Consider the following 15900-nt stretch of genomic DNA (forward strand, 5'->3'; position numbering starts at 1 on the left):
TTGCTGTTTTTTATGCATAGCCCTTAGGGCTATGTATAGCAAAACCCATTTATTTATTTTCTTCTTGTGCTCTTAAATAATACTTGTATAATAATTACAATCAATTTCCTTTTATTTATCTAACATAAAATATTGTAGTAATGAGTAAACCTTATATTTTTACACTAATATTGTTTCGTATATTTTTATCGAATTTAATATTTAACTGTAACTTTTTTTGGTTGGGGCATGACATATATTCAGTAACAATCCACATTATACGTTTGTACTCTCTTCGTTTGCAAATAAAATTACGTTATTTATGTAGATGTATATTTTGTAAATGGCATAGAATTCTGATAATTAACAAGAATAAATATCGTTATATTTGGTAAACATACTTATGCGTTGATTTATGAAGTGGTGGAAAGGGTATGAAAAGAAGACAACTAGCAATTACAAAAGACACTATTTTTAATGAAACCATAGTAGTTACTCGAAATATTAATAGTGGTTGGAACAATATGACAATCTATTCTAGAATCTAGACTGAAAGAGTATATAAGTAATACAAGAAAAATATAATAAAACCTGCCAAAAAAAGAAAAAAATAATAATGACGTGTGTAATTAATCTATTAGCCAGCATGCATTGTCGTAATACTACTATTGAAATCCAGTTTGTTACAATCATTATCACAAAATCCAAGAAGAAATCAACCTGGTTAATAGTACAAACACATAATTAATCGAGGTGAAAAGATGCTAATAGTGCTTGTAAATTTTAATTAATTTTATGGGGTTTATGTGTGGCATGCACGCTTTAGGCAACATATGATAAAATGAGGTGCCATGCCAAATTAAAGGTAAAATGATCAATTGTGATCATGATTGTTGTTACTTATTTTATGTACATGACATGAACATGGTTACGTTCTCTACGTTATTTTTTCATCATGGCTTTTCTCACAAACATCATCATTCTCTTGTGCGCCTTCATTCACATTTATTGTTGTTTATAGCTATCAATAATTATGACCAATCCTTGAAATAAAAATCTCATATACTTGCAAAATCATGTACTCCTAACATTTAATTTCATATATTTTTAATTTTTTTTAAACCAGTAGTTTTTGGATATACTTCCTACATTGATGTCTTATCTTGTCGTATATATAAGGGCTTTTATATACTCGATGATATCTAATGTGAAAATATTTTTAATTACACAATATAAAAGATGTGCTTATATTTACGATGAAATTTTAATTTTTACTTTACTAGGGGATCCTACGCGCGCGATGCGAACGGTATAGATAGTGTTTCAAGTTGACTTATTGCAATTAATCTTAATACCTTATGCATGTTTCAAGGTAATCATATTTGAAATCAAATTTTGCCGAGTCTATTTGTAGTTTAGAGTTATCCCTCCCCCCTCCAAATTTTTTTTTTTAAAAAAATAGAATTATTGACAAAAATAAGCTTGGATTATATCGAACAAGTATCAAAGAAAGGAACCTGTTTAATTTTTTGTATAGATGTATAATCTAATAATTACAATTAAATTAACTTTCAATTATAGGTTCGTGACAATACAGTACCAGTAATTGTGAAGAACTGCAAAAGTGACTTCTTTTGTGTCCTGCAAGCACCTCCAATGCATCAACAAATGTGGCTTTTGCACCTGGATGGATATACACGAGTTCTGGTTACTTTATTTGACCAACCTTGTCTTAGCTTCTACTCATATGATCTTTCGGATTTCACTTTCACAAATTTTAATAAACCAATACCCTTGTAAACTTAATATCAAAAGCATGGACATCAGTTTTCTCTTACTATAGTCTCCGAAATCCAACCGATTCTCTAACCCGCACTTGAGCCTGATTTCTCGTATCAATTTCAGATTCGGACTAAAGATGACCAACTTGCTTTTCCTCTTCACATCTCCCTGTAACACGGTTGCTTTTGAACTAAATTGGACAAATGCTTGCTTCCATAGTTCCTTGTGCTTCATATAGAAAATAATGTAAAATTGAATACTTATAAAGGTTAAAAAAATCCTAGAATAAATAAAGCTAAAAAATAAAGAATGTGCATTTATCAGGTTATCATAGTGGTCTGGATTCATTCGAGAGTCGGTCTAGAGTCGATAGTGTCAATAGTTTCATCTAAGCTTCTAAAGAATCAGAACACATGATTCCTATGGCAAAAGCTATAGTAGCGTCTATTTGTGAATAATGTGTAAGCATCTTATCCTTGAATTAGTTCTCTATACAATTGTGCATGCAAATAACATAATTAGACTGGAAAATTAATAAAGCTAGAAGTATAGGGTTGAAGTCAATAGTATCGATAAACTTACCTAAGGTTCAGAACACATGATTGCAAGTAAAAGTCACAAAGACATTGATTTTAGTTAAATTTCGATGCAGATATCCAAGAAACCAATTAAATTGTTTGATTTTCAGACAGTCAACAAGCGCAAAAGTGACAATGCATGACTACCTTTTAGAAGACCACAAACACATTGAAGCCATGTCTCTCCCTCTAAGATTGTTAAGCCTCTCAATCACATCTGTAAACAAAAACACACATATACATATATCAGCATCATGGTACCAAAAATTTAGCAAAAATGCGAAGAGGCTCTATATGTAATTGAAAGAAATTTTGAAACATATTCTTAAATTTACGAAAAGCGGTTAATATTTGAGAGTTCGATTTAGACGAAAAGACGAATAGTTAGGCCAAAAATTTTAGGTTACAAAGGAAATTAAAAATTCAAGCGAAATGTCAAATTTAAAAAAAAAAAAAAAAAAAAAACTCCGATAAGGATGTATGAGATTAAAACCTATAAATTAATGACAAAGAAATTAAAGAAGCAGAACAAGATAGATTAAAATTGAACACAAATTTCAATCGAAATCATTATAATAGGAGAGAAAAAAGTTTCAGTCGGGGTGAGAATGAATTTCTATCAGAAGCGGGCACCATTCGAAAGGTGGAAAGGCAAGCAAAGCAATCCTAAATTGAATATACTAACAAGTAAACAATTAAATTAACGATAAACCAAGATTAACAATAAAAAAAATACCTCACCGCAGAAACTACTTCAATGGAGAAGACAAAACTCGGTAGGTTCTTCAATAGAGAACTAATAGTTTGCTTCAATTGAGGATAGAGGTAGAGGGGAAGGAGAAAAGGGCGCAATTATGAGTTATGAGGAAGACATAGGAAAAGCATTACCGAATCACATTAGGGAAAATGAATAGAAAGACAAACTAACAAAATATTAATAGGGGTATAAAGGTAAATAAACATTTTCGGGGTTATATATGTCCTAACACTATTCATAAGAGTATTCTCCCACTTTTTATAAGGTAGGGATACCTATCCATTTTGATCTTTACACATTTTTGTACATGATCCATGGTGTAATCACATACTAATTTTGTTCATACACTACTTAAATTTATCACACTATTTTATTTTAATTTGTGTGTAAACAGCAACCGTAAAGATAATTTAAGAACCGGTGATATGCAATAAACAATTTGCCACTTATTTTGGTTAAGTACATGAAATATGAAAATTCTCAAAAAAAAAATAAAATAAAATAAGAGGACAGGTGATATACTGATATGAAATAAACAATTTACCACTTATGTTTTGGTTCAGTAGATGAAATATGAAAATAGGTGAAATCATGAAAGTAGAAGGGAGATAGCTTAGTGGGTTTTATGGACCTAGCTCTCCCAAAACATAACCCAATTGCAAATAAAACTGACGACCCAGCCGACTATATAGCCCAGGCCATGTAAATAGAATAATATTAGGCTGAATCATAAGGCCACTTGTATATATAAATAAGTGACCCATTTTATATCAGTAATCCATCATTCTAAAACAAACCATTTATAGATTTGATTACAATAGCTTCCAATTTAACCAATTAGTTGTTGGTGTAGTGGTAATTGGGACTACACTTAGTAGGGACTAGGGAGGATTGTGTGTTTGATCCCCCACAACAGCAATTGGGAGGGGATTGAAACCTAACCACCCAATACTGATCCTCGAATTCAGATTAACTCAAAGGGTCAACCGGGTGGAACACACACACACACACAAAAAAAAAAAAAAAAAAAAAAAAAAAAAAAGCTTTCAATTTCTAACCAAAAAGTTAAATTACATCTAACAACAATTATAATTTGTCCAGGATAGATGGACATCATACAAACTTGCAATGCAAGTTATGCAACACAAATTGACATAGAATCCATTACGATCTCAAGTTACATCTAACTATCATTCTAAAAAATGAGAAAATCGTACGCAATAGATGCAAGTAATCTGGGACAGAACGAGTAATTTGTCGTCTTTTATCATATCACATGTATCCTTTAACCCACAAGTTACCATGAATACTAAAAATCTCATAACCAGAATCAGCAATAGTAAGCTCAACTTCAGAGAACGCTCGTCCCTCAGGTGGTCGAATGTCCCAAATATCTCTTTTAATTCCATCATTTTGTTGGATGCAAATCAACCAATCTCCCTTAAAGTTATCATCCCCAATTTCCATGCTTTTCTCCTCCAATTCTTTATCACAATACTTGATCTCGTATCGCCTCGAGCAACTGTCCTGCAGGGGAATATATCCCCTGCACCTGTTGGATTCCGAATGCCCGGCTGCTATATCCGCAATGTCATCCTTCCATGGATTGTAGAAGCTTATATTCTTGCTTGTTTTGTTGATGATTTTGTTTAGCCATATATACCCAAAGTTCGAGATTTCTGTCCTGTAAGGACGGCGATCAGTCGAGCCTACTAAGTCTTGATGTTTCCAGTACATATCTAGCCTATGCTCAATCCAGATATCGTTATAGGTTGTTGACATAATTGTAAGAAATTAGATAAAAATGATATAAAATTTTTGTGTTGTAGATTTGATTGAAATAGTTGTTAAGAAAAAAGGGTGTATATATATGTTTGGATGGACTAGTAATATTATTAAATCAATCAGTCTACTTGGTTAATTTGCTTCTGTGTTAAGTTTTGAAGAAGTGCAGGATTTTGTCACAGTGCATCCTAGTAAGATTCAGGTCATAAAGATAAGGCGGCTTTTATATTAGTCCATAAAGATACACTAGCTAAGACTTTTGTATTTTTTCAACCTATGTTATCTTTATTGGTTCACTTATTATAATTAGGTGACACTCGTATGATCTAAATGGTTTATAGCATGGTCTGAACTTTTCTACTGCGATCTAAATTAATATGTCTATTATTATGAAAAAAAGGGAGTATTATGATTTGATTTAACTTTTTGACTTGATTGGACACTTATTATATTTGTACTCTTTTCGTCCCATGATATAGTTTTCATTGTGTTTTTTTCACAGTATTTAAGAAATGAGAGAAGTGAAAAAAATACATTAAAAGTGGAAAAAAAAGCTAGGAAAAAGTTAGACAAAAGTATAAGGCAAGTGGATGATTTAAGAGAAAAAAGGTGAAAAGTACAATTTTAGACAAAAGTTAGAGAGATAAAGTAAAAAAGTACAATGTAAGTGGATAATTTAAGGGTAAATAAGGAAATTCAATTAATAAAGTTGAAAAAATAAGGGTATAATGGTATTTACATACTATCCAAAAATAGGAACAAAAACAACATTTTGGATCTCCAAAATAGAAAAATATGGACTATATTGTGTGACGGAGGATGTACCTTAATAGTAGAAAATACATTATCAACAAGAGCTTTTTTATGTTCATCTATTATTAATATTAGGAAAAGTTGATTTTAATAATCTCATTTTTCGATTATAATATAATAATCCGAATTTTATGGGTATCTGTTGGGATTGGTCGAGATGACGAATGACCAGTTAAAAAGGTAAGCTATATATATATATATATATATATATATATATATATATATATATATTAGGGTTAGGGTTTTGACCGGTCAACCACCCCTTTCCTCCCTTTTCGGCAACCCTTTCAATTCCCTCCCTTTAATTTTTTCGGCTGACGACCCCCTTGCTTTTTCCCCTTTATGGCCGGCAACCCTTGTTCTAACTACATGTGGTTTTGGAGGTATGGGTATATATTGGGGATGAGGTAAGGGGGTTGGTTTCGAGGATGGGAAGGAGAGGGGGAAGGGTTTTAGGGCTAAGCTAGGGAAAGGGAGGGGATGGTTTCAAGGTGAGGGGGAAAGGTTTCGAGCTAGGGAAGGGGAGGGGGTAGGGTTTTGCTGGTTGTTGTGGGAAGTGGGGTGGGGGATGGAGGTGGTAGTTTTAAGGAGTGAGGTGGTCTATGATGGTGGAGAAAAGGGGTGGGGAGTGTTTGATTGTGGTTGTGGAGTGGCCAGCGGTGGTGGAGGAAGAAATCTATAGTTGTTAGGTTTAAAATTTTTTTTTTCATTACTTTTTATTAATCATGTGTTGCCATGTTTTCAAGAACCTGTTTTAACAAGTTGGGCGACCGATTGAGTCAATAAAAATAAATTTCTCCTAAAGTTTGGATTATTAAATAATACTCGAAAGTTTGAATTATTAAAAGCAAATGGAAAAAATTTGGGAATTTGGGATTGTATTAAATTTTAAAGTATAATTTTTAAAGTGTTGCACTTCATTTTTAAGACTTTTCATTTTCATTTTCATTTTCATTTCCAATTCCATTTGTTCTACTCCCTCTATCTCTTAATTATATGTCTAATTCTCTCTATTATGTGAGTAATAAATAAAAGAAATAGGCATATAATTAAGGAACGGAGGGAGTATTAATTACCCCCCCGTCCCATAATATTTGAGACGTTGGAGTGGACACGTAGTTTAAGAAAAATACAAGTGGATCCATTTATAACATTTAATTTGTTTATTATATAAAGAATTCTCTTTTGTATTTTTATATTGTAAGAAAACAAAAGGTGGGGGAAGTGATGGTAGTGAGGAAAGAGAAAATGTAAGATTTAGGGCCTGTTCACATTTACTGAACTGAGCTGAACTGAACCGATTGGAGATGAACTGAAGTGATTGGAGCTGAACTGAACTGAACTGAGCTGAAATGAATATTTTATGAGAAAGGGAAATTAGGAACTGAACTAAGTTGATTGGAGCTGAACTGAACTGAAATTAAGTAAATGTGAACAAGCCCTTAATTGGATTTTGGGGTTTGTGGTCCAAAGAGAGTATATGAAAATATTTTTTTTTATTATTGCTCAAATTCCATATTTAGTAGCATGTCAAGTATTTTGTAATAGACAAAAATGGAAAACGTGTCAAGTATTATGGGACGGAGGGGGTATAAAACTTTCAATTCCTTTCACATGCCAAATATTGTTTCAAGCTTTGGAGCTTTACTTAACTGGGGTTGGCGTGAGTGGTTAAGGGCCTGTAGACACCAAATTGTGTCTCCCCAAAACCAAACTCAGTGATGAGTACTTTTCATGTCATTTAATTATCGAACGAGGTGAAATGTAAAAGAGTCTCGTGATTATTCTGTTTTTGATAAAAAATATTCCTTTTTGTACCTTATTTATGAAAATGTCCAATCCAATTTAATTTGGTCCATAATTAGGGTCCAATAATAGTGTAGTTGGATGGGGCTCGAAAAGAGCTTTCCAACGATATATTATAAGTCCAATTCCGATGAATAGTGAGGAAGTTATGGCCCAAATATTAAATTAGATATTAAATGAGTTTTATGGGTGACCCGATGATCAAGTAGAGGGTCCATTTAATTATCATTCCTAAAGTCATTAGGAATTATTTTAATTTTCTAGAATAATCTAGAAGGTTATTTTAACTTCTAAAGAGATTAGGATTAATAATTATATTTTAGAAAAGGTAAAGAATTTTAGTTGGAATAAAACAATGTTTTAAAGGATTTAATCTGATCTTGAAAGATAAAATATGGACTTTAATTATCGAATTATATTCAAAAGGATTCCGTACGGGTAAAAATTATCCAGCAGCACTATCGCGACGCGATAGCTATCACGCCGCGATGAAGCTATCGCGTCGCGATGGTCTTGTCGCGCCGCGATGGGTGTAGTTTTACTCCGATTTGAATTCTAACTCTTTTCTATTGTTTCGGATGTTTTTCTCTATAAATAGAGTTGTATTTCTTCGTTTTCAATCATCAACAATCATCTATTCTCTTCTCTCTCAAAGCTAGAATCTTATTCTTTCTCTCTTGATTTCTAAGCCTTCCCTTTTCAAAAACACCATTCGTCCATCACGAGACTTAGACGCATCTAACCAAGCTCGAAGTTGCCTTCGCCTTAGACGTGAAAGGTTGATAATTTCTGAGAGTTTGGTCCCAACTTCCTATTTCAATTATTTAAATTAATCATTTGATTTAATACTTTTATTGAAGTTACTAACGTGTGTATTGTTTTGATAGAAAGAGATACGAAACAACAAAGTAAGTAGTTTTATTACTATATTTCTTTAGGAATCATGCTTAGATTATATTAATTCCTAGTATCACGTTAGGATATCTTTATGATTCCTAGTATCATGTTTAGAGTATTAACTAATATTTCTAATATCATGTATGTTTCTAATATCATGTTGAGGTTGCTTCCTATTTTCTTTTATCATACTAGTATCATGTTAGGAATAAAACTTTGATTTTTATTGTTTAGCGACATGTTAGGATTTGTTATTAATCTTGTTAGTATCATGCCTAGGATCTTATTACTAATATTATTATGCTTTGATGAGAATATTATTATGATGATGACGATTTGTTGTATCAATATTTTTATGTTGTTTGATATTATTGTTATTGCTTTATCACGCCCTCTCTTGCAGGTTTAAAGGGAATTTGTACTTGAAATCACGCTTAATAAGATAATTAATAATTTTATTTAGGCTAATATGATTTTTTCCAATAATAGATTTGTTTGTGCATTAATAATCAACCAATATAAATTAAACAGGTTTAGGATTAATATATTGATTGTATGTTAGTTAGAAAACGCACATGAATATGAGAAGAGTAAAGTAGAGGCCTATTTTTAGAGCAGGTTCAATCTCTTTTAGGTTGGATTTGTACCTTCATCCCGAGTATCCAGTCATGGTCAAGACCACTATAGAGTTAGTGATCTCATGGATCGTGAAGGAGTGCAGCCTTCACTCTGTGAACGATTTACAAGTTCCTAAAACTTGTTGGTTACTCTTTTGCTCTAGCTTCCTTCTCTTTAGACGCCACCATGCTTAAGTGTATGATTACAATGGGGCTCAAGTGTGGAATGCTTGAATTATTCCCTAAAGGGTCTCTTGCTTCTTAACCAATGTCTTGAGTTCGAGCCTTGGGTATGGAAAAAATCCCAGGTGGGGGATGCTATTTATCGAGATACCCATGTAAATTACCACGAGAGATTAGTCCACTTGACAAAGGCGGTGGGAACTCCTCATACAGTCATAGTAGTACCCGGGAAAAAAAAATATTACACTGTACTTATAGAACTTTATACAACAACAATAAGAACAGCGAAAAAAAAATCACACACAAAAACATTTGATTTATGAAAATAAAGCAGGCCAAATCCCAAGAATTAGCACCTATGTTGAAATACAAAATTGGCTATACGGCATTGTGTATCTCCACAATAAAGTTGGTAATATAATGCTTCTGTAGTAGAGAAAAAAAGTTTACGATCTACAGTAATTTAAAAACAGTACTAAAATTACAACATATATATTCTCCTGTAAAAAAAAAATTACAACATATTCTTAGGAACTTTATTCAACAACAATAACAATAACAACAACAAACAGTCAAACACACAAACACTTGAAAGGCAGGCCAAATCCCAAGAAATCAAGAATTAGTATCTGTGTTGAAATACAAAGTTGGCAATAAGGCAGTTTTCTTCTGCACAATAAACTTCATACCCATTATCTTTGATAACAAGGTTGATCAAAGTCCTGATAGCAATAGCCGGATAAAATGCACGAATATCTTCATCAATCCCACCATGCTCAAACGATATCAACCAGTTGTTATCAAGATCCTTGACTTTCATCATCTTCCAATCCTCGAAAGTATCCGAGTAGTACGTGACCTCGTACCGCCTAGAGTGGCTCCATAGGGGTAAATACCCCGTGCAGCCCGAGGAATTCGATTGACCTGCTTCGATCTCCCCGGTTTTGTCATAATAAGGGTTGTAAAATTTAATATTACGACTAGTGTTGTTGGTGAGTTTGCACAATTACACCCACCCGTAGTCAGAAAATATCGACTTAAGCGCGTCATCAGAGAGATCTTCGCTGAAACCTGCGGGAAGTTCACGTCCTTCGCACATCCTTTCAGCTAGTATCGTCTCTCTGGTCGACATAATTATTACAGTATAATCTTCTAAATTTTGGTTTGAGTTACTATAGTTAATTAAGAGGATACTTATTAATTATGTACGAGTAGTTTATTTATTTGAATTTATATATAATTGTTCATGCCTAGCTAAGCTATATATACATACATGTTTATATACTACTCGTTCATCGTTAAGGAACTCTAATGGTGTTAATTTATGATAGTTGCAATGACTATAACGTATTAAAAAATACTGAGTACAAATATAATTTTAATTATTTTATTTACATTTTTTTTTTTTTGGCTTCAAAATTAATATTGACGTCTTCTCGCATAATTTTTTTGCTAAACATAAAATGGCAATTAAAAAGCTTCAATCATTTTTTTTTTTTTTTTTTTTTTTTTTTACAAATTCAATCATTTTATTTCGAATATGCTATATAATTAAATATTTATGTGATTTAAGACTGGCTTACCATAATAAGATCACTTTTTAGGTCATCATGTGACCTTATCCTGATTTCTCTCGTCTCCTGATATATTTGTACTAGTCCTATATACACGATTGCATGTGGTGTGTGTGAATTAATTGTAGAAGTTGATTATTTAATATCTATGCCACAACAATACCTCCAAATTCTGAAAATTAATTTCATCAAATAATAATGTATGTTAAAGAATATATTCATGTTCACTAATCAAACACTTGAAAGAAAAAAATTGTTCCCAAATACAATAATTTTATAGCCATTGTAATCTTTCAATCTCAACCTTTAAAATTTGATATTAAATCTTAACCATTCATTGAGTTGACCAATTTTATTTTATTTTTTTAATTTTTTTCTTTTTTTAATAATAAATAAAATTTACTGTAGTTTTTTTCTTCAAACAAAATTAGAATTGATCGATTACTTTTAAGAAAAGCCTTAAAGTATTTTCCCCAATCCTTTCCTCCATTGATATGTTTGATTCCGAATTTCGACTTAGTATGATGATGTATTTTGTATAACAATGGTGTTGGGTGATATTTTGTTTCACGCGAAAGAAGATACTTTGGATAATGGTGTTGGGAGATAGTACGAATATTTTGGATAACATTTCTAATATTCATATTCTTAATGAAAATGCCTAGTTAACCATGTTAATAATCTACTTAACAACTAAAGGAGATTGTGAGATTTGCTGGGTAGATCAAAGAAAGTAATAAACTGCTTGTGTTGGCGACGAAAATAGGAGTTTTTTTTTTTAATAGAAAAAACAAACAGTTGTTTTTTTAAATAAAACAGTTAATTTTTTTTTCCTTAATTATTTTATAGTCAAACAAATAAATGAAAAATTTTAATGGTTGAGATTAATAACAATTACAATGGCTACATATATATTGTAGTCATTGAATAGTCTAATGTAAACTAAAAAGTAATTTGTGATACATTAATCTCTTCATTCCTAAAAAAATGCTAAACTAGACAACTTACATTACTTTATATATACAAATCTTTTTTCTTTTTTCTTTTTTTTTGTTTTTTTTTTCTATTTCTTTTAAAGAATATTGAATACGATTTAAAATAAAAAAAAAATTGTGACATATATTAGGACTATTACTTGCTTTTAATTTCTCATTATTTTTCTGTATGATTTTATTTCATTACATTGAGTATTTTTTATATGTATTAAAAAACTTCCATGATTATTGTTTAGTATATGGGTTATCCATTTTTAAATTATAATGAACTAAAATAAGTTTTAAAAAATTTTGATAATTGATTTCAGTTAAGTTTATAAATTCGGTTAAGTCAAAATCAGGTGAATATAATAACACACCCTAAGAGGAGCATCCTCTTTCAAAAGTCAAAACAACCCTATCTTATCGAGAGATTTTTTAAAAAAAAATTGTTCTATATAGTTTGTATATTTTGACCGGTCTAATGAACATGACCTAACCCTGCAACATAATTTATTGTGAAGTACGTTAGTTTCCTTATAGTTTTAGCAAGAAGAAATCTTGGCTGGTGAAATGACTCAGCAAACTCTTAACATCGTATGATGTCCATGAGATCGAAGCTAGATTTTCCACAAACTACATACATATATACGATCCTAACCGTGCAATATTCGAACTATTAATAATGAGTAAATCATCCCTTTCAATAAATATATCAATAATAATATATTCAATGATAAAACTTTCTTAAATGATGAAACATGAAAGGCTTCATATAATATACTTATGACTTTAAAGTCAATGACTTTTGTGGATCAATAATTCTTAATTAATCTCCCTCTTGTTGTTGCTATCTTGATCATTTCCAAAAAGCATGTTATTTATTAAAAAAAGAAGAAAAAGAATTAATCCATTAAATTCGTTGACATTGAAGTGGTTGATTATATATAAGGACATAATAATCAAAAGTTAAGAGTATTTTATTAAGCTTTGCATCAATTATGAAATTTCGTTTAACCTATACTCATAATATTTATGACTTCCATATTTTAGCTAATTATTTAATTAATTAACTAATTAATTAATTTTAAGAGGTTAGAAATTATATTAACTTGGTCTATTATTTTCATTTTTAGTTATAGGAGATTTTTTTTTTTTTTTGACATAGAAGTCGTTTTAAATTAAATTTTCAATTATCAGCTGGCCGGCTGGGAATTAGGTACAAAGTACTTATCAACAAGTCAATAACTATCCTTGCAACTAAAAGATATATACGAGTACAAAAAATATTAAAATTACACATGAGACTCTGGCATTAGTCGTAAACTTGTAATAATTGAAGTAAAATGGTTTGTTAATAATTACTGCTATTACTTACATATATAGGTTCTTATCATATAAGCTATATATACATGCATGATTTTACTCAGTTAGAGCATGTTCTCTTCAGCTTAATTTCAGTTCAGTTCAGCTTCAATCAGTTCAGTTCAGTTCAGTTTCTAATTTCCATCTCTCATAAAATATTCAGTTTAGTTCAGTTCAGCTCCAATCAGTTCAATTCAGTTCAGTTCCTAATTTCCATCTCTCATAAAATATTCAGTTCAGTTCAGTTCAACTCTAATCAGTTCAGTTTAGCTTAGTTCAGTAAATCAGAACAGGCCCTTAGTTGTAAACTTGTAAAAATTGAAGTAACGATGTATTGATTAATAAATTGACAGATGTATGAAGTCTAGTGTTAAAGGTTGCATATAAGTATTTATTAATAAATACTTCGTATCTAAATTTTTAAATATGGAGTATTAAAATAGGAGTACATATGTTTTCAAAAAAAAAAAAAAAAAAAAAGAGTACGAATGGGGCAGTGTATTTTCAAAAGTTGTGCGAGCCTGCGAGGCCACGGATCTAATTTAGATGCATTTGAGTTAACACGAAACTATGAAAGCATATATATTTTATATACATTGGTAATACTCTCTCCATCTCCATCTCATATTGTTTTTCTATTTTATTATTATTTTTTTTTTTTTTTTTTTTTTTTTTTTTGAAAAATCTTCATGTTTCTTTTTACTGTATCGGGCATAGTCTTCTTTTTCTTTTTTCTTTTTTTCTTTTAAAGTTTTTTCCCCACATTGAATACATATTTTATGCACGAGGAAGTGTATTTTGCTTCTCTAATTAAAAGATAAGCTAAATATATATATACACAACATAAGCAATTTTTTTTTTTTAATCTCCCCTACTATTGAATTGTACGTTTACAAAAATAAGGAGTATTTGCAAATGAAAATTCCAAACACTCATCTTATGAAAATCTCACGATAAGAAAATCAATGGAAACCTAAAGATCGACAAGATAAATTGACTTAGGTAATTAGTCTTCAAAAAAAACAAACAATAAACATAAAATGTGTAATAATGAAACCATACAAGTATACAACAATTATACTCATATCAATTGCAATAATATTTGTAATACATGATTATGAACAGATGACAAGGACATCATATTATTTTTCTTAGAATCTTACAACAATTACAGATTTGAAATTAAGCAGAAAACAAAAAATTAAACAAGATTATTAAATTACAACCCATTCAAATAAACATACAACATATATGACCTATATGATATATGATGTTATGTTTAGTTCAATAATTAATTACTTATTAGTTAATTGACGATCCCTGAATTTCATGCTTCCTTGATCGGCATTAAGTGTACAATTATAAATCCGATAGCCGGTATCGTGGATGATGAGGCTAATTCTAGCCCAATCCAACCACTGATAAGGGCGAAGCTGGCGAGAGTCATCATCGACCCTAGGTTGCTCAAACGTTATCAACCAGTCACGATCGAGGTCTTTAATAGACATGATCGTCCACTCGTTGAAATATGTATTAAAGTACTTGATCTCGTACCTCTTAGAATATTTCTCCAAGGGAAGGTAGCCCTTGCTCTTTACACCTTCTGTGGCGCCGGGGGCGATATCACCCCTAGCGTCGTCGTTGTACGGGTTGTAGAAGGTGACGGTGTGGCTAGTGTTGTTTTTAAGTTCGCAAATTTGCACCCACCCGTAGTTAAAAAACCATGCCTTGAGCGCGTCCTCGGAGGGATTTTCGCTTAAACTTTGTGGGAGTTCATCTTCTTTGTACCTCAAATCGGCCACTCTATTATCCTCTTGGATTGACATAGCTTAGCCTGTTACTATGTTTTTTTTTTTTTTTTTGGGGAGAAAAAGTATATTACAAACTTCAAATTAAGATGATTGTAAATAGTAATGCTTAGCTTTGTTTGTGCATATATATTCATGTAATCATGTTCATATTTATACACCCTTTTATGTGTTTTTAGTTAAGCAACTTGATCTAAACCCTATCTATTTTATTATATATTACTAAGAAAATCTAGATAGAATAATAATCTAGTCTTTTTTTATGCTTTGTATATAACTTAAGCCAATCCTAGTTGAGTAGTTGTAAAACTCAATTGAATTTTTATCAACAATTTAAACTACACATATGTTGTGGTTTACAACACTAACATCTAAATAAGATCTGATGAATCTTGATCTTATATGTTCATACTCTAATTTATTCAACAGTAGAACACTAGAACAAGCTAAGGTTAGTTTATTTAACTTTATTAAACTGTATATTCATCTGCAATCAAGATTCAATTCACATCATTGCTCCGGACATGGAAGGGTATATTCTTGGAATCTTGGCTAGAATAAGAATGAGAAATTATTAAAATATATGGAGTATATTGTAAGTAGTTGATACTTCCTTTGTTCTTTCTTAATTGACATATTTTAATTAGACTTTTATACTATTCACATTTCATCTTTTAACCATTTTATGTGAGTTATATATGAGGAAAAATATATTCATGTGAAATAATCTTGTTAGAATCGTCTCAAAAATACTATTATAATATCTACTAGTAATTTTTATAATTTTAATTTTACTGTACTTATTAAGATTTGAAGTGATTGATGGTGTTAAAGTTATGCACTGGCAAGAGTATTAATTAAATGCAACATACAACTCGATCAAGTAAAAATAGATTGGTGGAATTATATAATTACTACTTCCGTTGCATAGTATTATGTGCAACTTTTGGGTATTATTTGTGAAATATTCAAAAGTTGCACA

Source organism: Chenopodium album, chromosome 15 (genome assembly GCF_948465745.1).
Source record: "Chenopodium album chromosome 15, dcCheAlbu1.1, whole genome shotgun sequence".
NCBI classification, from domain to species: domain Eukaryota; kingdom Viridiplantae; phylum Streptophyta; class Magnoliopsida; order Caryophyllales; family Amaranthaceae; genus Chenopodium; species Chenopodium album.